Genomic DNA, 24,734 nt, shown 5'->3' on the forward strand with positions numbered 1-24,734 from the left:
TATAACAAAGTGAATCAGCTATACATATACATATATCCCCATACCTCCTCCCTCTTGCAACTCCCTCCCTCCCTCCCTATCCCACCCCTCTAGGTGGTCACAAGACACGGAGCTGATCTCCCTGTGCTATGGGGCTGCTTCCCATTAGCTACCTATTTTACATTTGGTAGTGTATATATGTCCATGCCACTCTCTCACTTCGTCCCAGCTCACCCTTCCCCCTCCCTGTGTCCTCAAGTCCATTCTCTACGTCTGCGTCTTTATTCCTGTCCTGCCCCTAGTGGGCTTCTTAAATATCTTGCTCTATGGCTGGTTACTGTCCAACACACTTAATGGGCTCACTTAATGTTGAGATGCAAGAGGTCCCCTTTCATCCTTGCCTCTGGCTCTTCATCAATCAACACATGAATAAAGAAAAGGAACAGAATACCAATAGCTGCTGAGTGACGCACTGCAAGTTTGCACATGAGCCAAGAATGATAGCAACAAAATTCTTAAGCAATCATAGGATATGGTTTTCCAAAAAGAGGTCAATATAGAGGAAGTGGAAGAACTCCAAGAATACAGTGCCCAAAAAGAAAAATACAGTAATCAAGGCACACATTGAGGAGGTCTGGGAATTTCATGCCCCATTCGGACAAGGGGTAAAGTATGTCCTTATTTACAAAGGCAATACATAGCTAAACCACGTAACTGACTCTTCCTGTCCCAATTCCACACTTACCAAACCCTGAGCCACAAAGAGACAAGGTGCTGGCCAATGAGCTCCACCCACATCTGCAAACTCTTCAGCAGTTACGTACATCAAATATATCAATATTCCACTTTAAAGCAACTGAAAATATGTAGTGACCATAAATTAACTACAGACTTCTGGAGAGCAATATTGATAGAACAACATGAAACACAAATCAAAAGCTGACAACTTTGTGAAAGATAACAAGGTCAGAAAAGGAAATTTAACCATAAAACACTACGGATGACACTAAGATTCACAAATTAGAGTTTCAGTAAGAAGTCAAGTTAAATACTGTGTAGAAAGGCCTTAGGGCTGTGCACGAGTTTCTCAAATGACATTTGATCAATTCGGAAGCCCTATCTTTAGATGATATTAAATACCTTCAAGAAATGATAAGTAGCTTTGACCCAAAGCTGAAGAAGATAAGCTGTGTCCAAATTAAATCAGATTGTAGGTAATTAATGTTTCCACAGAAGAAAAAACCAAAACCTTCATTCCATATTTCTTTAGGCTTTGAATTCTCAAAAAACCAATCAGTCATATCAGCTCAAAGACATCAGGCTGAGAAAGACTGGTGAATCTTTGCAGCTGAAGGGTTATTGGATTATATCTATACTACTGCCTATCACAAAAACAGCACTTTAAAAAAAAGTCTCCTGGGCTTCTCTGGTGGCGCAGTGGTTGAGAGTCTGCCTGCCAATGCAGGGGACACCTGTTCGTGCCCCGGTCCGGGAAGATCCCACATGCCGCGGAGCGGCTGGGCCCGTGAGCCATGGCCACTGAGCCTGAGCGTCCAGAGCCTGTGCTCCACAACGGGAGAGGCCACAACAGTGAAAAAGGCCCGTGTACTGCAAAAAAAAAAAAAAAAGTCTCCTTTCAGGGAGTGTCAAACAGAAGATGAGGAAGCAAGTCAAAGAGAGACTCTATCAAAATAAATCTCTTCCATTTGGATATCTACCTCAATTGTGAATCTAAATTTCCAAAATAATAACCACAGCTGTCACTTGGGAAGTGGTTGAGAATATGCTCATATTAAAAGACTTTTTTTCCTTAGTAATACGATTTTGTAACTTTGCTGTTGTGTGAATTAGATGCAAACACAAGATGTGGCACTGATGTCATCTTGGCTACCATATTTTTCATCCTGGAATTCAAACCTCACTATAATAAATATCTACTATATACTGAATCTTTTTTTTTTTAATTTTACTCTATTCTCTTCTGGATTCGCAGAGAGTAAAGACATAGGTAAAGGATATTCTGTCTTTGACAAACGATCACAAATTTAACATGAGCAATTCCCTAAGCCTTTCTTATTTTAGGTATCTAAACTAATGTTACTTACCAACTACTAAACATATATCTGAATTATTATATTGCAACATATTTAAAGAAACACTGAAATAAATAAATACATACATACATACATACCAGAGCACATTTAGCACAAGAAACAGTCTTTTCTATAATGAAGTGCTTTGTAATTCGCTGTATGATAAAAACAGAACTTAGCATGGTATATAGGCTCCTAAAATTTACTGCTCAGACTACCTTCCTATAAATGTTCTTTGTTATCACTACTACAAAAGTCAACAGTGTAGTAGGCTGCTAGTAGTTCCCATGGCTGTCTGGGTTACCCCAAGCCCAAGAGCTGGGGGGTAACCTTGAAAAAAGTCAGGACACACTAACCTCATCTGCACTCCTAGGTCATCAGAGAACCAAATGATATCAAAAAAGCAGAAAGATTACTCTGCCGCTTGTGAAGATAAGGACTCGCTTGGCAGGGGCGGGGGAGGGGACAGAGAGAGGTACAGAGAAAAAAAGGAAAAATAGATTTAACTAGGAAGTATTCTCTTTGGGAAGACTTTAATCCTATCTGACTTGAAAGTGAATTTGAAGAGTTTTTTTCTTTGAGCCTGGGGAGCTCTTGACCTTTTCATAAAATTTACATAATTCAGCATGAAGGGAAACCCCTAGTTGAATAGAAAGATGTTGGCAACTAGAACTTGATCTCAGAGAAAGGTTAGGAGGTCTGTACCCACCAGGTAATAGATGCTGCTTTTATTAATCCACAGGGGACACAAGAGGCAGCTTTGTGCTTTTTACAGATGGGGACCCCTGAAGAGATCCTATAATAGGGCCCCAGTGAGCTGCCTAGACAGGAGAAAACTGACCCTCCCTCCTTTTCCCTGTGGCTTCAGGAGTTGCAGAAAAGAGGGGGAAGGCTTGCCAGAGCCTCTGACAGACATTAACCCCAACATACACATTCCTCTCCCCAGGAGAGCCCACCTAAGCAGTCCACTGCTCACTCAAAGCTGCATTACACAAAGAGGCTAGCTCCTCGCTAAGGCTGGCAGACCAGATTAAGACATTTTACATGGGACATACCATTTAAGTGAATTCTATCCTCACGTTGAGGAAAGCAAAGGTAGGAGGGAAAGGGGAGGCAAAGGGAAGGAATTAGTGAGTACTGAGATTTTATTATGCACTGGGCATTGTGCTAGATGTTTACTATGCATATCTTATTTAGTCTGAGAATAGCCCTGTCATCAAGGTAATAGAATTCCCATTTTACAGATGAGGAAAATGAGCCTGAGGGGAGATATGTTAGCTCGATCCCAGAGCCAGTACCAAGATCACACAGCCAAGAAGTGTCAGGTTTAGCATTCAAATCCAGGCTCCAAGGCTGTGCCACGCTACCGTGCACACAACGTGCAAGAACTGGAAGAACTAAAACTTATAAATAATAAGGCTTCTAAGGAATGATTTAAAATGAGGCACCAGAACTTGTGTCATAAAAAATTGCAAAATGCCTCCTCCACTGCTCTTGGCATCTGTCCCATTAGCATTGACTGTGTTCCCACTGAAGCGATCAGCTTGGATGGGACTACTTATTCGAACAATATCCTGTATGCCAAACAGGCTGTGCTGGGGAGTAGGGGGATTAGAGAAAAGTCCTGCTTCTAAGTAACTGGAACTAGCTCATCTGGCATGGAAAGTAGACTATATTATACCTCAAACAAACATGTAGGAGAAAGTCAAGAGTCTACGAAAACTGCCAAAGATTTTCCTTCTTCATTTAAAAATCATCTTATCAGTCAGTTAATTCCAACCTTGTAAAACTCTTTTAGACAAATTTACAGCTTTCAGTGCTTTCACCATATGTGGAATTAATCTGACTCCAAGTCAGGTTTGCAACTGTTATTTTTTTATACATAGTTCTTCTTAACATCTCATCGAAATTTATAGCGCCGTATGTCTAAATCAAGTTAAATTAAATGCATTAGTGCATCACAATGTGCATATGAAACATGGCAAGAGCAAAAGAAGTATGAAGAAAGTTGAGTGCTTCTTCCACCTCTTAGGTAAAGATCTCAGCAAGAAGGGTGTGAGCATGAAGGACCCTATCAGAATCACAGAACCAGGGAAAAGATGAACAAAACGAATTTCATCTATTTATTCCCAATAAGTGGGAAAGCAAGATGTTCTGGGATAAATTCTCAAGTTCTACTCTCCAAACTGGAAGAAATTCTGAGATAATGGGAACCAGATACAGAAGGAAGGAAGGGGGGAGTAAGGCACTGCCTGACACAGAGACAAAACCAGGTCTATCTCCACTGTCATCAAAAGCTCTGTTTAATAAGAAAGAAGGGCTCCTAACATCACGTGTTCATAATATTTTCCATTACTTGCCAAATATATCTGTGAAGAGCAAATCATCACATTGGCTTATACTGTACTTGATGGGAATTAAAATCCCTCCAACTTCAAGGCGAACTCCTGTCATGCCAAATGTCCTCGGTGCTAGACTCTAGCTGGCTGTCATGTTTTCTATTTTATTTCATCCTGTTATCTTGTGCCCATGATTCTCACAGGCAGTTCTCCCACCCAGTCATTCCAAATCTAGTACTTGAATCCAAGTCTAACTTCCACTTACTTGTCACATTTTTTATTTCATATTTCCACCCAGGAAACTAAAAGTTGACCCAATCAGGATCAAGAGTAGAGGACATTTATCTGTTACTAAAGGTCTCTCTCTGGGTGTGAGTGTAGATTTCCAAACAGCTAACACACAGCATACATATCTCCTCACTTATTCCACAGATAAGAGACTTCATCAAAGGTGTATCTAACATTAAAATCTCTATCTGCAAGAGCCTCCCTAACCTCCAAGCCTGTGACCCTACGAAAAGAAAATGTTTACACTGATATGTTCTTTTCTCATCTAATTTTCACAATCTCTTTCCCATTTCTAAAAATCCAGGTATTTGTCCACTCTAATTGCATTCATGTAAAATATCTATACATGCTTTCTTTCCACAGAAAAGTGATAACACGAGAGTAAATTATGTGCCAGTTGTTAGATGTTAAGAATACAGACACGCCATAACAGTTAATGGGTATTTATTGTGTACCAGACTCTGTATAGAGAACTTAATACTTGGTTCATCCTTTGCCTTATGTTCAGTCTTTTAGAAGAATCAGCACTACACTCTCTGGATTCTCCTCTATGTCTACAACTGCCCTCTTGGTCTCCTCCACCAACTTGTCTTCCTCCACCCCCTCCCTACATCCCCAGTTCCTTCTTCTTGCTGCACTCCAATTGGAGATCATTCCCACAGCCTGTGTCATCCCTTCAGCTACAATGATGAACTCATCAATATCAGAGATCACGTACATTATCCTCTCAGCTCACAGTTCCAACTGACTGTCTGGCAGAACCTTCCATCTTTCGATCGAGGTCCAGCATTAATACTCCTCCTACACAGGATTTACCCGACCTCCACAGTCAGAATATTTTTTTAATTTTTTTCTTGTATCTGTGTTTCTGTGGGATTTTGTATCTCTGTCGTAGCATTTAACACACAACTGCCTCAAAATCACAATTATATACATGTCTATAACCTCCACTAGGTAACTGACAGAGAAGAGTGGGTATGAAGTGAGAAGAGCTGCTGAGGTTTAAAGTTTTCTTTCACTGGTCCAGTTTAACATCACGTAATCTTGGATTCTTCATCTGTCAAATGGAAATAACATGCTCACTTTATAGGGATGTTGTGAAGACAATATGGAAAGCAGTTTGCAGGTAGAAGGGGCTGGAAAAGTAGAAGCTGCCAGGAGCAATATGTTTGTTTGCTTTGAATCCTTAAGGGCAGAGATGTTATCTCCACAACACCCAGCCAGGACTTTGTTATATTAGTATTGACTAACATCTTCATGGCTCTTTTATTAGATGTGCGACACATTTCCAGGAATTGAAAACTGAAATTTACTTATTTATCACTAAAGCCTCCTTCCAGAGGATGATTTTAGAATAACAGAACTATTAGAAGCGACTGTCCAAGTGTTGGTTCTTTCTTTTTTAATGAGACCTATTTGGATCCACAAAAGGAATGATGTAAATAAAATAACACTCCTTTCTGACTACCAGCTCTGCTTCAGTGAAGTCTACTGACGTCTTTGTAGTTTAGTAGACATATGAGAAAGTGGCAGCCTCTCAAAAATATTTGCTTCATTACAAGATTACTTAAGGAGTAGAGTATTTTCTCTGCCAGGGTCCTGGAATCGAACGTCCCTTTGAGTTTCCAGTTACATTTTTGTTTCTATTCTGTGGTAGGTTTTAACTAATTACCTAAAGCCTTAATAGGAACTTTTCATTGAAAGGTTCAGGATGCTCCTTTTTTCTGACCAACTTTCTATTCTACCTCTTCCTGCAATGATAGGTACCCGACTGACTTTTCCTATACTTCTTAGTCCTACGCGCAGAACAAATTGTTACGAGCATGAAAAGTTTTAAACTATAAATGCTTTTGCTTCACCAGATTCAAAAATTCCTCTTTTGGAGCACTTCATGCTCTTTCATTTTCTCTGAGATGTGAGAAAGAGACCTAGGAACCCTCAGGAACAAACCTGGACCTGTTTATTGGATGTTGAGCATGTCTGTTAGAGATTTTAATATCAAAATCAGAAAACTCCCAATCACTCTCATAATGATGGATGTATTTGTTTACATCAGTATTGTTAGAGAAAAACAGTTTAGAATTGAATGAGACCTCACTAGTTATGGATTGCAAACTGGTAGGTCCCAGGCCACTCGTGGCCCAGATACATTTTTAATGTGGTCCTTACAGTTTTTTAAATTAAAGACACTTCAAATTTAAAAATCTGGAAGTTTCTTTTTTTCTTGAAAAAAAGAGAACCGTTTAAAGCCAGGGTGGCAACAACCAGCAACAGGCAAGTAGGAGCTGCCCCCTTTACAGTGGTTTGCATGTTCCAGCCATAATCCACACCACCTCTCTCCCACGTGTTTCCCACTGGGCCTGCTCCAGTCCCTTACCTTGCCTGTCAGACCCCTGCACACACTGGACAAGAAGACACAGGATTTTTTAAAAGGCAAAGAGCCTGGATCCAAAAAGGGCTTTCCCATTCACTAGCTCTGTGACCTTGAGCAAGCTCTGAGTCTAGGTCCCTCAGCTTTAAACTGAAGATACTTCCTTGACCTCACAAAGTTGTTATGGGGATTAAAAAAGAAGTGTACAGAAAGTACTTTGTAAACTGGAATATAAAATGTTTGTCATCTTATTGATTTCACAGCACCTGCCCACTGTCAGTAGCACAAATCCCCTCCACCTACCTCAGTTATGATCGCTTCCCTTCTTCCTCCTATAATTACACTCTGTATGACACAGTTTAAAATCTAAATAAAAACAATTTGATATATTTCCTGGCCTCACTTAATAAAAGGTAGAAAAAAGGAACAAATATCAAAGGAAAACAAAATGAACTGTTGAATGCCAGTGGGTCTTTACTAGGCCATTTCTGTTTGTAATGAAGGTATGAAGTTAGTGCAGAGTGTAATTATTGGACTGCAGATCTCTCCAAGTGCTGTGTGATAAGTTCACCCATCAGGTGCCTGAGGCCTAAAGGTGAAACTGACAGCCCAGTTCCTAGGGGTTCCTGTGAGACAGACCTCCTCTTGGGCCTCAACAGTGCTCCAGTAAAGGATCCAATCTAACAGAAAAAAACCAACAGGATCTAGAAAGCTGGGCTTCCTTCCTCTCTGCATTTTAATATAAGCTCTAAAAGCTTAGAATCTGGTGTATTAAGCTATGGAACACATTTTATATCTATATCTACCTACATATAGATATACATCAAAAATCAATAAGAGACTTGAAAGAAGACAGAATCTTCTCAGAAATGGGCAGAGGTGCAAAAAACTGCACTCAAAGAGTGATGCGGTGGATACAGAAATGTTAACAAAGATGTATGCTATGAAAGCTATTTCCTTACATTAGGAATTCACATATGTATTCCTGTTCTGGTCATTTTACAACAGAAGATCATCCTTCTGTGGGGAACCATAATTAATTCATCTTCTGCTTTTAATGTTAAGACAATCACGCCTGAGTGAACTGCAAAATATACTGTGGAAAGAGAGGGGAAGAAGGGATTTTAATTGGAATCAGCGTTCTTTATAAGATCACCAAAATGGGAGTAATTTATGATTCAAGACTCAATCCGTTGAAAAATCCATCTGACGAATCCTTTTTAAAGCACTCCATACAGTGCAATTACCGCTTTTCTTGAAGTTGAATGAAACCGTCGCCTGAATACAGATTAACGAATGCCAAATTACCACAAGGTCCTCAGTGTGCATTTCACTTTTAAAAATCAAGATAAATAACAGCATCATTTAAGAAACCAGTTCTTTCAACAGACGCCCCAAGGCTGATGTTTAAGCAAGTCTCCTTGGCAACCAAGGAGCAAAGTACATCTTGGGCTACGAGGAAGGGGAGAAAAGGGGGAGCAACTCCAGGGCTGGGTAGAATAAGTAACCGGGAATAGTAATTGCTCCCGCTAGACGACGCTGCTAGAGGCTGCATGCCCCTGAAATTTCAACTCCGGTCTCGCCCCCACTGGCTCACCAGCAGCCTCCCACCCTCTCCCTACGGTCTGCAGGCACCAACCGCGAACAGGTTACAAGGAAAGAGAGACTAGCTTACCGAGGGGGTGAGCGGTCTCCGGGGTTACGTACCCGAGGCGGCAGCGCAGGCACCGGGCTTTCCCTGATGCACAATGGCCCTGCTTCGCCCGACGACGCGGAGGTTAAGAGAAACCGCAGTAGCTTCTCTCTGCCGGTTTGGGGATGCAGTTGTGAAGAGCGAGCGCGCTAGCGCGTGTGTGCGCGTGTGTATGTGTGTGTCCGTGAACGTGTGTGCGAGAGTGTGTGTATCAGTGAGCGTGTGTGTGCCTGCGCGCTCCCGGACTCTCCCGCAGGGAAACAGTGTCTCCTAGTAAATGAAAGCAGCTGCCAGCCCCGCGGGTGGCGCGTCCAGCTCGCTCTGCTCTAGGCAACAGCGTCAGCCAGGACACGCACCTCGCCGGAACCGCGCGGGCTCAGACAGCGCAGGGCTCCGCCCCCTCCCGCCTCCGGCGAGCCAGCGCGCACGCACACCCCGCCCCCTCCGCCGGCGAGCGCGCGCGTCCCACCCCCGCCCCCGCCGCCGGGGAGGCGCGCACGCCGGACACCCCCGTCCCGCTCCCGACGGCGCGCCAGCGCGCGCGCCCGCTCTCCCCGGAAGTCGGCCTCCTCCACGACGGTTCTCTTTTGCTCTCCGGCACTTGCGCTGCTGGCCGCTGGATCGCTTGCACCGCCTGCAGCCTCAGCTGCGGCTCCTCCTGTGACGACCGAGATCCTGGGACCCAGCCCGCCTGTTCCCAGACTGCCTCCCAGGGCTGGAGAGCGACCTGCGGGAACAGACGCCGTGACCCCAACTTGGTGTGACGGCGGGCTCTGGCCCTCTGCTTCCTCTCCCGACCCAAATAACTTGTAAAGTTCAAATTGCTCCTATTCCTAGTGGCCCCTTTACAGGACCGATGTCGTGGCCCTCCTTAGGATAGCATACTTTATGGTACTGTCGAAAACGGCTTTCTGGTAACCTTAAGAAATGACAAGGGATCTCCAGGGATGGATGACGGAAGCCCTGAATCTGAGGAATGAGGAAGAGTATTTGGTTGCAGCTAACTCAGCATCAAAACTGCAAACAGACAACAACCCCAGAATACCACCATTAAATTTCGGGGCCTGGCCCACTCGTGTCACTTGCGGGTCACTCCTGTCATTCCTGTGTAAAACATCCTTAGAAACGCAAACCTAAGCAAAGTGAATAATTTTGATAGGTGAAAATATTACATATTTCACTTTTGAATTGAAAACCTTGGTCCGATGTGGAGTTATGCAACCTGGTAAACATGAAATGAAACTCTAAATTGGAGTAAGCTGTGTTTTGTAGGAGTTCGGGGTTTAAAGTACTAGGAAGATGGAATTTCACAGAATGTCAAGTCCCTTCTCTTGCAGGTGTGTTCTTCCACAGTGGGGCTAGGAACAGTGCCCTGATCTATTTCAGGTGTCCCTAACATTCTCATTAGTCTCAAATCAGTAGTTCAGCATGTTTTCCACTTTCAGACCCACAAGTTTTCTGGCCCTGTCCCCCCCTCACCCACTCCCTTGGGGCCCATCTGGCTTTCAGTGCTTCATTCCCATGGTCTTGGTATTTGGACTTTAAACCCTCGGTCCTACTTGTCTAGAAGTCTGGACACCAAGATAGGCACAGGGAAAAGAATGACAAACACCTGACTACAAACATTAAGTGCAGTGTCATTTTCTAGAATTTTTCATAAGCAGTTTTATATTTTTTATTAGGTGGTGTTTTATACCAGAAGATCAAATGTCGAAGAATGTTTGAACCCAAAATACTGACAATGACTAGGTGTCAATAAATAAAACAGTCCCTTAAGATTCATAAAGTATTTGTCACTAAAGTGAATGTACTTAAAACTTTAAACCCCATCTATAAGGATTAGATTATCTGTTTGTTTAGAATAAACAGAAGCTATTTATCAAAAACAAATAGAAAAGCAAAGAATATAACAGTATTTACACAGAAAAAAATATGCCACCAACTCACCAACTGTGTGACTATGGAAGGGTTTCTTACTGCCCAAGCTGGGTCTGTCTTGTTCATCATTGTATTCCTACAAGCTAGCACAATGCCTGTCACATATTAGGGGCTCAATAAATATTGCTGACACATAGATACTGAGGATTACATAAGAAAATATACATTAAATGTCTAGTAAAATGTCTAGTTCAGAGAGGCAATTTTTTCCCTGTATGACTCCTTAAGATTGATTTAAAGCATAGTTTTATTTTAATTAAGAAAGACTTGGGCTTCCCTGGTGGTGCAGTGGTTGAGAGTCTGCCTGCCGATGCAAGGGACACGGGTTCGTGCCCCGGTCTGGGAAGATCCCACATGCCGCGGAGCGGCTAGGCCCGTGAGCCATGGCCGCTGAGCCTGCGCGTCCGGAGCCCGTGCTCCGCAACAGGAGAGGACACAACAGTGAGAGGCCCGCGTACCGCAAAAAAAAAAAAAAAGAAAAAAAAAAGAAAGCTTTTTATTTCTCTGAAATAAAAGACTCTGTATTTGTTAGATAGCCATAAAAATTCAACCCAAGCTGTTTTCCAATATACTGTTAGTAGAGGAGCAAGTAGATTTTAGGCACTATTTCTCTCTTGGACACCATTGTATATGGTCTCTTTGTTAAGAAAATAGTTTAAAACAATGCTTCACAAAAGCTATGCTTTGGCATACTAGTTATTTGTTCAACAAAAACAATTTTTTTTGAGCTCTTAGAATGTGTTGCACAGTTTGATCAGTGCAGGGCTTCAGTTGTCAATAAATAGACATTTTCCCTGTTTCAGTCTAGTGATATGAGAGATAAGCTTCAATTCCAGAACAAACACCTGTCATAGCTGCCTTGTCCGATATCAAATGAGGAGTTAAGCATCCTTCTTAATGCCAGTGTCATGGTTTTCTGTCACAAACCAGTAGTGACGTTAAGGAATTGCGGAGCCAAATTTCTAATTACTGAACTTCCAGAGAAAACGGATCATTATTAATTATGCCAAAACCAAAATTGATTTTTTTTGGCTGATATTCTCCAGTTTTCAAGTGGAAAATACAAAATACCTCTAGCTAACACCTCAATTTATTCAATTACCTGTAGGGTACATTTTGTAGCTAATTCATTCTGCTCATCAGGAGCTAGTGTCACTCAAAACTCGTAATGCCGAGCTTCCCTGGTGGCGCAGCGGTTGAGAGTCCGCCTGTCGATGCAGGGCCCCGGTCCGGGAAGACCCCACATGCCGCGGAGCGGCTGGGCCCGTGAGCCATAGCCGCTGAGCCTGCACATCCGGAGCCTGTGCTCCGCAACGGGAGAGGCCACAACAGTGAGAGGCCTGCTTACCGGAAAAAAAAAAAAAAACTAGTAATGCCATGGGAAGGTCTTTTACCAGTAATATTTTTGATGTTTAGATTCTCTGTCACATTATCTGGTACCGAACACTGTTGTTGTTTATGTTGTTTTCCGTCTAATTCAGTCTAATCAAGTAGACACATAATGGATGCTTAGAAAATATTTACTGTACTGAATAGAAAATAGTCCTTACCCACAAGACAGAATGTTTTAATTGCTCTACTAATACGTACAAGCAAAATACAAAAGAGATTCTTAGTCTTTATTAGGGTAAGGCAACTTTTTAAATAAATTGAATTTTTTCATGTATCAGATTGGCAAAGTTGTAAAAAGATTATAATACCCAGCATTAGAATATGGATAAATAAGAATTAATGAGAATACAAGTGGTTACAAACACTTTGGATGACAACTTGTCAGTATTTACACTTTTAAAAAAAAATGCACATTCCTCTTTGTACAGCAATTCCACTTCTAGGGTTACTGTTGATTTGCAAACTGGCCCTCATACAGAGGGCAAGGAGAGACCGAAGAAAGAGGCATTCCACTCCAGACTGGCAGGTGGGTGGTTTAATAAGCAAGGGAACTTACACAAGAGTAGATCTCTGCACCTGCCCTCCAGAATCTTCAAAGTTTATATAGAGGCCTTAACGGGGTTCAGCCACATATGTCATCCAGACAGTCTCATCAACACTTTCTTCTCTCAAGACTATGTCCTTGGAACAGCAACCACTGTGGGAAAGGTCAGCAGAACATATATTCCAAGGATGAGGGAGCGGGTGAGGAGCCTTCATTTGCCTGGGTCCATCTCAGGGGTCAACCAGTGGTCACATCCTCTCGATGACCTCCTCTAGCAGTTACCTCTAACAAAAAACAAAACCAAATCAAAAAATGGGCAGAAGACCTAAATAGACATTTCTCCAAAGAAAACATACAGATGGCCAATAGGCACGTGGAAAGATGCTCAACATCACTAATCATTAGAGAAATGAAAATCAAAACTATAATGAGGTATCACCTCACACTGGTCAGAATAGCCATCATCAAAAAATCTACAAACAATAAATGCTGGAGAGGGTGTGGAGAAAAGGGAACCCTCTTGCACTGTTGGTGGGAATGTAAACTGATACAGCCACTGTGGAGAACAGTATGGAGGTTCCTTAAAAAACTAAAAATAGAGCTACCATATGACCCAGTAATCCCACTACTGGGCATATACCCTGAGAAAACCATAATTCAAAAAGATACATGCACCCCAGTGTTCATTGCAGCACTATTTACAATAACCTGGACATGGAAACAACCTAAATGTTCCATCAACAGATGAATGGATAAAGAAGATGTGGCACATATATATATACAATGGAATATTACTCAGCCATAAAAAGGAACAAAATAATGCCATCTGCAGCAACATGGATAGACCTAGAGATAGTCATACTGAGTGAAGTAAGTCAAAGACAAATATCATATGATATCGCTTATATGTGGAATCTAAAAAAAATGGTACAAATGAACTTATTTACAAAACAGAAATAGAGTCACAGATGTAGAAAACAAGCTTATGATTATCAAGGGCGAAGGTGGGGAGGGATAAATTGGGAGATTGGGATTGACATATACGCACTACTGTATATAAAATAGATAACTAGGGACTTCCCTGGTGGTCCAGTAGGTAAGACTCCATGCTCCCAATGCAGGGGGCCGGGGTTCGATCCCTGGTCAGAGAACTAGATTCCGCATGCCTGCCGCAAGTAAGAGTTCGCATGCCGAAACTAAGAGCTTGCATGCCGAAACTAAGAAGTCCGCATGCCACAACTAAAAGATGTTGCATGCCACAACAAAGATCCTGCATGCCACAACTAAGACCCAGCTCAGCCAGAATAAATAAATAAATATAAAATCTTTTCAAAAATGTATAACTAATAAGAGCCTACTGTATAGCACAAGGAACTCTACTCAGTACCCTGTACTGACCTATATGGGAAAAGAATCTAAAAAAGAGTAGATATATGTATATGTATAACTGATTCACTTTGCTGTACAGCAGAAACACACACAACATTTGTAAATCAACTATACTCCAATAAAAATTAATTTTTAAAAAAGTGCAAAAAATTATGTAAAAGAATGTTCATGATAGCTTGGTCATATCCAAAAGAAAGAGGGAGAGGGAGAGGGAAAAAAGAAAGAAGGAGAAGGAGGGGGTGGGGTGGAGAGAACTAGAGTCCATCATTTGGGGACAAGTCAAATTATTAGGATACTAAGTGGCCACTAAAAAAAAAAACTTACTAGATCTTTACACACTGATGTCAAAGATATATCACTAAGTGTAAAAAAGCAAGTTGAAGATCAATAGGAATAATATGATCTAGTTTGTGTAAAAGCAGAGGAAGGGGGGGGGAAGAAGGGAGATGTGTACATAATAGAATGTTTTTCCATTTTACTGGCTCGGGTGGAAAGAGGTGAATATCAAGCTGTCAGGGAATCCTGACATTAATCAGGCCACACTGGCCAACTACATAACTATACCTGCATATAAGCCTGGTATGGATAGAAGATTAAAAACAAACAAACATATATAAATTAACTGTATATTTCCAATACTTGGTGAACAGATTTCTCCAAGATTTCTCCCTTTCAACTCTGTTTCCGTACTCTTTCCTGACCCTCTCCCTTTCTCTTATAGCCATAGTGACAAACCAGTCACCATATTTTGCTCAGAGTCTCCTGTATCAGTCACAGTTCTTTGGATTCTGTTATAAGTTGCAGACACTGATTCTGGATCACTTAAGCAAGAATGCACTTTATTGGAAGGATACTGGTAACTCAGCAAATAGAAGGACTGGCAGGGAAAATCCAAATAGCCAAGCTTTGAAAGACCAGAAACCCAAATAATGTCATTCCATCCAAGATTCAAATTCCCAGGAGAGACTAATTGGGCCAGTCCAGGTCCTAAGCCCATCACTATGTGGTTTGTGGTGGAGAGGCTGTGGTGGGGATGGGTTTGACCATACGGAGTGGAATGGGAAAGAAGTAGTTCCCAAAAGGAAAGCAGTGAAGTTCTCTTACCTCAATAAAAGGCAAGGGATGCTGTGCAAGCACAAATAATAACTGCTCATTACCACCAACTTTTAAATGGAGACATGACTAAAGAATTTTATTTCCTTTTATTATCGCCTCTGCTGCCCTTTAACTGTTTCAAAACATACTTCAGGCAGAATCAGAATTATTATTTTTTTAAATATTTACCTGATTCCACTGCCCTTTCACACTATTTTATTTCCCTATTTCAACATGATTTGAGAGTTTTTAAAAATATTTATTTAGGACTTCCCTGGTGGCACAGTGGTCGAGAGTCCGCCTGCCGATGCAGGGGACACTGGTTCGTGCCCCGGTCCGGGAAGATCCCACATGCTGCGGAGCGGCTGGGCCCGTGAGCCATGGCCGCTGAGCCTGCGCGTCCGGAGCCTGTGCTCCGCAACGGGAGAGGCCACAACAGTGAGAGGCCCGCGTACCGCAAAAAAATATGTATTATTTATTTATTTATTTATTTAGGCTGCGCTGGGTCTCAGCTGCGGCACGCAGGATCTTCATTGCAGCACGTGGGATCTTTTAGTTGCAGCATGCAAACTCTTAGTTGCGGCATGCATGCAGGATCTAGTTCCACGACCAGGGACCAAACCCGGACCCCCGGCATTGGGAGCACAGAGTCTTACCCACTGGGTCACCAGGGAAGTCCCTCAGAATTATTTTGAAACAAATTAATGGAAGCTCTTTCCAATGATATAAATTCTTTTAAAAGTAATGAGTAACCTATTAAATGTAAGGATGACATCTCAGGGACGCTATTTAGAAAATTCTCTCTCTTATGTTTAGGCCACCTATCATGGAATTTAAATTGAACACTTGATGATACATCAGAATGTTGGTTTCTAATCTTAGAACTATCTGTGTGGGATCAATTTTCACAGAAAGTTCATCACTATCTTACAGTAGTATAATGTAGACGAATGTTCCTCATGCTTCTAAAATTCTAATCTCACAGCAGTAATGTATGAATTCAAGCATGCCATTAAGAAAAAAAAATTAACTTCATTCATTAAAATCATCTTTTTATTCAAACTTTGCTAATGTTTCCCAGGTCACATCAGCCTAAAGGTAAAATAGGTCGTGTAGCTGTCAAAAATAAAAATATTTTTCCAGCTTCAGCCTGTTGCCTGACAGAACAGCAGCTCCACTTCAAGTTGTCTCAGAAGTATTTTCCCCAGGATCTCTGACGACTCACCCGACACATCTTTGGTAGCAGCAGAGGCAGGCTTTTTGCTGCAGACGCAGTAAGTGCTGCCTCCACTCATGCCTTGGACCTCAGCTTTTGTCCTTTTACTTACTTTTTTTTTCTTAATACCTCCTTTCTTCCAGAACAAAGGCAATCTTGCCTCCCAGGGGCATAATGTCTGGAGACGGTATTGTTTTTCATGACTGGAAAAGGAGGGTGCTACTGGCATCTAGAGGGTAGATCTAGGGATGCTGCTAAACGTTCTGCAGTGCACAGGACAGCCCCACACACAAGCAATATCTGGACCCAAATGCCGTTAGTGCTGGGGCACAAAGACCCTTCTCTGGACTGAGACCTGAGCTCAGTGGCCTAAGGGACAATCTGAGGAACAAAGCTGTTCCATCCTCAAAAATCACCAGTCCTCTGGTATCTTTAAACTAAACATGCTCCTCTTTGCCTTCCCTTAGAATGATAGGACTCTTGCAACATTAAAGGTAGAATTGCTTCCTCTTTAGAGAATGTAATGATCATTTGGGGCACTGAACAAGATACAGTCCCTCTGTCATGGCTATTGTTTTCTGTTACCACACCTCTCTCTGGCCCCAAGCTTCTGCTGGTAACAGACCCCACTCCCTTGATATCAGGGGGTGGGACTGTAACTCAGGTGAGCCAGACAATAGGCCTTCCCCAGCAGGTTTTTCTTTTTAATCCAAGCTAAGGAAAGAGAATCTCTTTTCTGGTCTGAAGGTTATAAGGCAAGAGGCTCTGGGGGAACCATCTTGAGACAGTGAAGCTCTCCTGCAGAGAGGAAGGAAAGCAAGGAGAGAAGAGAAAGTGAGCGCTTTCATCCTAGGTCATCCCAAATCCAGCTCCATTCTCATACTTCCTACCATCTGATTTTATGTGCAATCAATTTTCGTCTGCTGTTTAAGCTAGGTTAATTTGGGTCTTCATCATTTCCAACATAAGAATCTTGGCTAATATACCTGTCTTCAAAATCCTTACAATTAAGTACAACAGTATTGGGCAGCTCATGAAAAGTGCTTATATGAAGTACACATGGGGCTCCTGAAGTTCTGGTTATGTTTTTTTACTCTAAAAAGGGTTCAAGATTGTTCATTTCTTAACTATCCTTTGAGTTGTACGTTTATGTTTTACGGAAAAAGCAGTTCCTTTATGATGAGCACTTAAAAATAGCAACTTAAAGGAATTTAAGGGAAGAAATTTAAAGGAAGGAAAAAAAATGGTATTTGACCTAGGCCATTAATAATGGGTTTTATTTAAATAAGAGTAGGGGAGGGAAGAAAAAAAAAAACTTTTCCTCTACTCACTCGTTATATGCCTGAGGCCCATGAATTAAACTTCCAAAAGACAGATTAAGAGGAGAGAAAGCACCCAAACTTTATTTGATGCTAATATTTTAACTTTATGCATGTGGAGGTCTTCATAGAAAAGAAGTGACGACACAAAGAATTGGTTATACCTGGGGGCTTATAAAACATTTTAACAAAGGGCAGTAAATTGTAGACAAGACAAAGGAAGGGGGTTTGGGTTTTAGGGGTGGTAAATTGTGGAAAGGTAAATATTGGGGGAAACCAATGGAATATAAAGGTCACTTTAGTAAGTGCAGACCCATCTCTGTGCTGATTTTCTGGCTCCAGTGATAAGCCTTATTCTTCTGGTATGGGAGAGGGGAGGGGAAACACCTTCACAAAGGGAAATTTGAGCAGATAGAGGGAAAAGAGCTCTTTCTGTGTTTGCTGCTTCTTAATTGCCTTCAGCAAGAAATAATCCTTAGGCCGAAGTGGCATATTTTGGGGTGGCATGTTCTGATCCCTTTCATAAGTAAACTGGAATCTTATATATTTTACACTTTTCAGATTACAGAGCACTCTTAATTCTCACTCTCACTACTCACAATTCTATGAGTATTCTCTATCCCGTTTTTTTCTTCATGAATAAATACTCAGCAATTCATCTAATTCATCAAGAAATTAATTGAATTAATTGCAGAAATGGGGCTGAAATCCAGGTGTCCAGCTCACAAACTCAGCGTCCTTTCCATTAAGGCGCAGCTGCTTCTGAACAGGGGAAGGAATCACAAAGAAGAAAGGCTAGGCCACTCCCCCCACTGAGCTCCCAGGGCACCTGGCATGTACCCCTATCATTCACTGTCATATGTTACTGAACTTTTGTGTGCATATTTCAATATCCTCCATTAGGCTGTAAGTTTTACCCTTTTGTTTTTGGTCTTATTTGTTCCCATGCCCAGGACAGGTGTTAGAAAAGTAATCAGTAAATATTTGTTAGATGATAAATGGATAGATGAATGCCTGGATGCGAGTTAAGAAGCAGCGAAATGCAAAACAGCTTTAGGTATCATTGTGATTGAACTATACACTTCAGTAGAGGAATATTGAGAAATACTTTCAGCAAAGTAGATTGGGGCAAAATTATGGGAGGTTGTGAATGCCAACCCAAGGTGTTAGTACTTTAGCCAAGAGGCACAGGTGATACTAATTCTTTTTTTTTTTTTTTTTGCGGTACGCGGGCCTCTCACTGTTGTGGCCTCTCCCGTTGCGGATCACAGGCTCCAGACGCGCAGGTCCAGCGGCCACGGCTCACGGGCCCAGCCGCTCCGCGGCATGTGGGATCTTCCCAGACCGGGGCACGAACCCGTGTCCCCTGCATCGGCAGGCGGACTCTCAACCACTGCGCCGCCAGGGAAGCCCCGATACTAATTCTTTCTCTTCAGGAGGACTGACCTTCCTAATGGGTTGGAGGAAGAGTTATTGTAATTGTCCAGGATTTAGGTGCTGGGGATGTGGCTGAGGGGACTGAGGAAATGGAAAGGGAAGAAACAATGTTGGGGCTATCACTAGTTAAATCCCCTTCTGCCTCATGAGCAGACTGGTGCCTGCTAAATGGGCAGTGGTGCACGGAGTTAGACAATCAGTCTATCAAGTCAGGTTTCAAATGCCAGCAAGATGGAGTACGACTAAGATGAAAGGGCCAAAGGCAGAATCATAGTTAAGGTTGCAGAGCCAAGGATTTGGAGCCCACAGGATACGGAGTCAAAGTTAAGCAAGTCCTTAGCAAGTGCAGAGGGTCCTTGATAGTGTTTAATAGTGATACCCCTTTGCATTAGTTTCCTATTGCTGCCATAAGAAATTACCACAAATATAGCGTTGCGTTGCTTGAAACTTATTATACTACAGTTCTGTAGGTTGGAAGTCCAACATGGGTCTCACTGGGCTGATATCAAGATGTCAGCAGGGCTGAGTTACTTCCTGGAGGAAGTAGGAGCAAATCTGTCTCCTGGCCTCTCTGCCAGCTTCTAGAGGCTGTCCACAGTGCTTCACTCGTGGGCCCTTCCTCTATCTTCAAAGGGCCAATTCCTGCTCATGCTGCCACCCCTCTGTTTCTCTTTCTTCTGCCTTTCTCTTCTACTTTTACGAACCCTTGAGATTACATTCGTCCCCATAGATAATCCAGGATAATCTCCCTATTCTAAAGTCAATTGATTACCAGCTTTAATTCCATCTGACCTCTTAACTCCCCATTGCCATGTAAGGTTACACATTCATAGATTGCACAGATTAGGACACGGACACTGTGTGTCGGGGGGAGGGGAGTGGCTCATTATTCTGTCTGCCACACCTTCCCCCTGGGAGGGAAAGCATCAGGCCTGGCTTGCAGGATGACAGCCCTACTTGCTGAGGTGCACAAATGCCAAGAGAAAGCCTAGAGATCATCTGAGCCAGGCCAGTCTCAGAAATCACCACTTTCTCTCAGATTTTTTTTCCCAGTCACGATGAATATTTATTCATGGAAATAGAGTTCACATAGTCCCTCTACCCACCCATCCAGACTGGTGTACTGGAGCCAGCTTGTAAGGCTTGCAAAAAGTTTTTACTACATTTTCAAGAATTGTGCAACATCAGGTTGACATCAACTAAGGTAGGACTGCTTACACCATGGCAATGAACAAACACTACAAATTAGCACCTTTCCCCTGGGAGATGTAGGTATTACACATTTGCCATGCCACTGAGTTTGTATGAATTTACAAGTGAGCACCATCAACGGGCAGGCTGGGACCCACATCATTTCAAAGGTAGTGGCTATAGCTACTGCAATTAGTCTGGGTCTCCCAGACAAATGCCAAAATCAAATAAATTACAATCTTGTCTAATTAGCTTCTGCTCTCCAGTAGGACATACAGGATTCAGTTTATTAGTTGCTAGGGTGTTGCCAAGGCTAATTGGAGTCATGATGTACCTAAGCTGGGTGGGCACACCAGGAAGGCCATACTTTGTTAATAATACTTCCTGATCTTAGCAAGGTTATAGATACCCACAAATCTACCCTTGATGAGGGCTCAAGCACTTCAAATCTGGTCCAGGAAGTGGAGAATTAGCAGAACGGCTAGCAATACCACATTGGAATCATGTTTCATCCATATTCTTTTAGTCAACCAAAAATTTGGGGCTTGTACTAGGAATACAGAACACCACAGTGAAAATGACAGTTATGGTTCCTGCCAAGGCTCACAGACTACCTTGGAGGAAATTGTGTGTGTGTGTGTGTGTGTGTGTGTGTGTGTGTGTGTGTGTAGGCGGTGGGGAGAGGAGAAAACAGACAAATGAACGGGCAATTACAATGCAGGGTGACTGGTTCCTGGAAGTATTTACGAGGGTCATCTTACTGAGATTGCCCAGGTCTGGATGGAGTGACATACAAACTGAATCCAACAAGTAGTAGTAGTAGTAGTAGTAGTAGTAGCAGTAGTAGTAGTAGTAGTAACTAACATTTACTGAGTGCCTTCCATGCTTCAGTCTAAGTCCTAAGGTCTTAAACTCATTTACTTCACTCAGGTCTTCTGACACCCATGAAGTAGGTATAATTATTATCCCCATTTTACAAATGAGGAAACTGAAGCACAGCTAACTTAAATAAAGTTGCCCAACGTCTTATAGTGAGAGTAGAACTGGGAGAGTAGGAGTTAGCCATTTTAAAGGATGTTGGAGAGAAGACTATTCCAGTAAAGGGAATAGCACATGGAAAGTCATGATGGGTTCCAGGAAAAGAAAAGAAGCTGTTTGATTAAAGATTCAAGCGGAGGGTGATGAACTATGAAAGCTACAGAGAAAAGCACAGACTGGATCATAAAGGACCTGGTAAGCAGTATTTATTTGTTTGATCGTTAATCCAGGTCATGAGCAAGTTGACTTATTGTAAAAGGATCACCGTAGTATAAGTACAGAAGCAGAGGGAGAAAAGCCAGTAAGGAGCATGTAATCCAGGAAAGAGATGAGAGGGGATGAATGTGCATGATGAAGGGGGTGCAGAAGGGGTAAGTGTTGAGGATACTCCCCATGTCTGCCTTGGACCACTGGAGAAGTGGTGATGTCCATCACTGTGATGGACAACACAGATGGAGGTTTATGGGGGAAGATAACAAGTTCAAGTTTAGAACACTAAATCTGAAAGGCCTATAGGACACCTGGGAGGAAGTGTCCAGGAAGCAGGTGGATCAATGGGTTTGGTGCTAAATAATATTGTATAGGTATAACACTGTGGGAAGGTGTTAGAAAAAGTTGATATCATCTCTCAGAATATGGGAGTAACAGTGGTGTGGAAAAGACTTTGATCGATGGTCATTTGTGAGTGCAGTGTTGGTGGGTCCGCCTGCCCCTCTTGCCAGCTGAACCGTGAGTGCTGGAAACTGGACATTGTCATTCTATATGGTGTAGACATAGCTTCTCTATCACCTATTTTTTCCTGGTGTCAAAAGACTCAGTATGGAAGTCTATAGCAGAGGCTCCACATCCCTCTGCCCTGGCTTAAAGAGAAGGGGGGCTGGCCTGACAGCTGAGTTTCTCAAAGTTAAAGGCTTTCCCAAGCTGCACAGAGCATCAGAGACAGAGTGTTCAGAGGTGAGAGTTAAGTGGGAATCTAAAATCAGTGAATCATGGAAAGTGCCCCTTGGAATCACAAATCAAAGAGCAGAGGCAGTTATCAAAAGCTAGGAATGGAGGTCAGGGGTTTGAAAGTCTTGCTGCAGAGAACAGGAAGCAATGGCTCCAATGAGGAAGTGGCAGGAACCTTCGGCTGAATACTGGAGAGTAGTGCTCTTCTTGGTGGAGAATGATTCTGCTTCTTTCCAGCAGTGAATTATGGGGGATGAAAAGGGGAAGATGCCAACAGACTTAACATATCACTGAATTGCTTGTATCAGAGGTGCATACGAGAAAAACAAGAGCCACAGGGAAACAATAGACCAGCTTTCCTAACATTTGATCAAGTGCCCAGGAAACTTCAATAAGGGGGCAAAGCATGAGGTTGAGCATAGGGCTCACATTTAAGGCTAAAGGGGGGCATCCTATGTCTTCTCCCCTGAATCTGCCCATTTGACTCCCAAGCCCTAAGTGTAAGATGGCACCATTATCTGAGAGAAAGCCCAGGCTGAAGCACACTCACCTGGGCCAGGGGTCAGTACTGGCAGGAGAGGCCCTGATAAACACCACCCCTCCCCCATCCCCAGTGCAGTGTGACTGGGAGGCATGAGGCTCAGGCCCCAAAGCCGTGGTGCCTGTCAGGAGCTTCTGAGTCCCTCCGCTAACACTGTGATGTGAAGGCATGCGTCAGGGAGGGCATGAGCTGGCCGCCCTTGGGCCTAGGAGCTCTAACTTCTAGCAGTGCAGCTGGCCCAAACTGCCCTCACCAGGAGGAAGAGCAGACCCGTGGCTGGTCTGTTTTCAGGATGACAGCTCGACCCGTGGCTGGTCTGTTTTCAGGATGACAGCTCGAAGTGCAAGTGAAAGAGAATGTGTAGGCCTGGATCCTGCTTTAAGACATAATAAACTCATCCAAAAGAAGGCGGCCTAATGAATGTTTGTCAGGTTATATTCATCATTCTTCTTGCTCCTTTGTGGGAGCAAAATGGGATAGAAAGATGGGTTCACCTTCTCTGCCACAGGTAAGGAGCAGAATCAGGCCTACTTTCTCTAATTAGGAGGGAAAGAAATGGGACCTGATTTGAACAAATGAATTGCTTAGTTAGACATAAAGAAAAACTTCTCGACTGTAAGAATGTGTAGTGTGTTGAACTGTGTCCCCCTAACTCATCTCAGAATATGACCTTACTTGGAGATGGGGTCATTGTAGATGTACTTAGTTAAGGTGAGGTCATCCTGGAGTGGGACCAATGTCACTAATCCAACATGAATGATGTTCTCATCAAAAGGGGGGATTTGGACATAGACTCGCACACAGGAGAAGGCCATGTGAAGATGTAGGCAGAGATCGGCACTTTTGCAAGCCAAGGAACACCAAGGATTGTCAGTAAACCACCAGAAACCAGGCCAGAGGCCTACAACAGATTCTCTCTCACAGCCTTCACAAGGCACCAACCCTGCCAAAACCTTGACCTCAGATTTCTATCCTTCAGAACTGCGAGGCAATAAATGTCTGCTGTTTAAGCCACCCAGTCTGTGGTACTTTGTTAAGGCAGCCCTAGAAAACTAATACAGAATGTCAAAGCACTACCTGTAGTTTTTAAAAGATATTTAAAATAGAGCTGTACCTTGTATTATTCATATAAGTAACCATATTCACTTTACAATACATATTCACATCAAATTGATACAGAAATGAGCTGGGTGAGTTCAGTTTTGGCATCCTGAGATTACAGAATCACTCTCCTGATGAACAGCCAACTCTAGAGCCTTTTGGAGGGAGGAAGACCAGTGAAAGGGAAGCCTGTGGGCAGTGAGGAGTGCAGAGAGGTTGAGACACAATTTCAAGACCTTCTTGTGCATGAAGTGTTTAACAGCCATACTATGACGTTATTGCTCAAGTTCACTGAAAGCAAATATTAACAAATTTACCAAATGTAAACCCATCCAAAAGTCTGCACCTTTTTCTCACTCACAGCTTTTTAAAAAAGACTGCCATTACTTTATGGTTGTTGGGCAAGATGCCCTTAGAATGATAAGATGAATAGGATTTGTCTCAAAATATCCAGGGAAGGTAGGAAAATAGGAAGGTATATGAGAAAAAATTAGATTGGCCATGAACTGATAATGATTGATTCTGAGTGATGGGTACATGGTGATTCACTATACTAACTCTGCACATTGATTTGTGTTTGAAATTTCATAATCAAAAGTTATTTTTAAAAGGGCTACCACTAGTTTTCTAATAAAGCTACACTGCTAAATAACAAGATTACCACTTACTTGCATAAACATTTACAATTTCTTACAGTAAACATAGTCAAACTCCTTATCAAAATATAGCTAGGTACATGATTTTTTTTTTTTTTTTTGCGGTACGCGGGGCTCTCACTGCTCGGGTCTTTCCTATTGCGGAGCACAGGCTCCGGACGCACAG

At 42.5% G+C, this 24,734-nt stretch overlaps 1 protein-coding gene across 5 annotated transcripts in view; it reads right to left on the reverse strand.

Annotated features, from left to right (window-relative positions):
* The window catches only part of KLHL32 (kelch like family member 32), a 232,313-nt gene extending 223,159 nt beyond the window's left edge, over positions 1-9,154 (reverse strand). For 3 of the 5 annotated variants that reach the window (XM_049695139.1, XM_049695137.1, XM_004264797.3), the window contains exon 1: positions 8,778-9,153. The gene's annotated coding sequence lies outside the window, so the exon portion shown is untranslated. Of the gene's footprint in view, positions 1-8,777 lie in introns of all 5 variants that reach the window. The other 2 variants (XM_049695136.1, XM_049695141.1) reach the window with 1 other exon arrangement.
* Between the last annotated feature and the right edge of the window lie 15,580 nt (positions 9,155-24,734).

This window comes from Orcinus orca, chromosome 12 (genome assembly GCF_937001465.1).
Source record: "Orcinus orca chromosome 12, mOrcOrc1.1, whole genome shotgun sequence".
Lineage (NCBI taxonomy): Eukaryota > Metazoa > Chordata > Mammalia > Artiodactyla > Delphinidae > Orcinus > Orcinus orca.